Source organism: Dendroctonus ponderosae, unplaced genomic scaffold, assembly GCF_020466585.1.
Source record: "Dendroctonus ponderosae isolate FM_Combo_2020 unplaced genomic scaffold, Dpon_F_20191213v2 Dpon_F_20191213_3, whole genome shotgun sequence".
Taxonomy (NCBI): Eukaryota; Metazoa; Arthropoda; class Insecta; order Coleoptera; family Curculionidae; genus Dendroctonus; species Dendroctonus ponderosae.
In genome coordinates this window covers 2,094,344-2,095,802 of record NW_026018508.1, presented here as the reverse complement: position 1 = coordinate 2,095,802, position 1,459 = coordinate 2,094,344, and positions in this window count along the sequence as shown.

The window sequence follows — 1,459 nt, the reverse complement described above, 5'->3', positions numbered from 1 at the left end:
TAAATTATAATCAAAGCCGAAAGACAACAGTAAATAAAGTTTCTGCTTACATACTTAATAAAATCAATTTTAGTTTTAAAGACAATTAAGCAAAGCACCGAGTATTTTCTATTCCGGGCAATTTTAATACAAATTTAAATATTCTATTTATTTTTTTGTTTAATGAAATATGATTTCAGAAAACGGAGGATGTCTATCGATTTGCTATTCAGCCGTGTCCTTATTAAGTTTATTCACAAACGTCCCCGAAATAGAAAATACCCTCTCACTTGCATCGGAACTAGGCTTAATCGTTTTTAAAGCCTGATATAATAATTCTAATTTTTTTGTCCTTTTATTTGTGGCTTCCAGGGTCAAAAACTCTTTTCTTAGAGTTTGAGTAGAGGTAGTAACTTTGTCCGGTTCCTTTAAATATTCATTGATTGCCACTTCCATAGCATTTTTCAATAAAACATTGTCTGGCTCTTAAATATCGCTTTCATCACGTTTTTGAATATCACATTCTTCCCCTGTAGAGTAATCTTTATATAATCTTGATAATATTTGTCCGGATAACTTAATAATGCCACTTTTCGTTGCTAATGGGAGGAATTTATTAGAAGATTTCGTTAAAACAGTTTCAGAATTTTGTAAATAAAGAATAAGTGTAACGAATACTGTATCTATTCTTTCTTTAATCCGTGCCTTTATATCGTGTAATAATTTCTGACTAATTCCGGATTTCAAATTTTGTACTTCACCCAGAAAGAGTTCAAATATACCTTCACATGTTAATAAATTTGAGTCTTGTCTACCTAAAGCTCCGGCTGCTAATTTTATCGGACCTAAAACTTTAAGCTTACGTTTTTAGTTTCTCAGAAATGAGTTTTAACATTGTTTTAGCATCGCAAGTACTTGATATCGGAGCTAAATCCTAAATTAAAATCTTTTTCAAGTTGATGTTTCAATATCTTCGATTTCCTTTACTAGTCCATTCATCTATAGTTTAAAAAAAAATTTGCCCTTTATTCTTCATACAATTTAATTCATTTATAGTTTCATAAAACTTATAAATAAGATTTATAACTCTAGAATTATTTTGTGGTAAGCAATCATTTTGTTGTTGCAATGGCTCTCGTATGAACGAGCTAGTTGTTATGCAATTAATAGATAGTCCATCCAATGCAGCAAGCTTTGATATAATTTCTTCTAAACTAGTCCTTTTCACAAAGTTAAGAATACAGGGTTGTGTACTTGTTTGTGAACTCGGGCCGACATCAGATTATTTTTTTTCGGTTATTTTATCGTGCACTGTTTTCAAATTATTATGTAGACTGCTTGTGCTTGATCCTTTGCAAGTAAGCATTTTATTGCAGTAAATACAACGGACTTTTTATTTTTCTACTTTTTTGAAATAATTCCACACATCTGACAGTTAGGACTACAAAGATAGAAAAAATATAAATGAAAATTTATATTT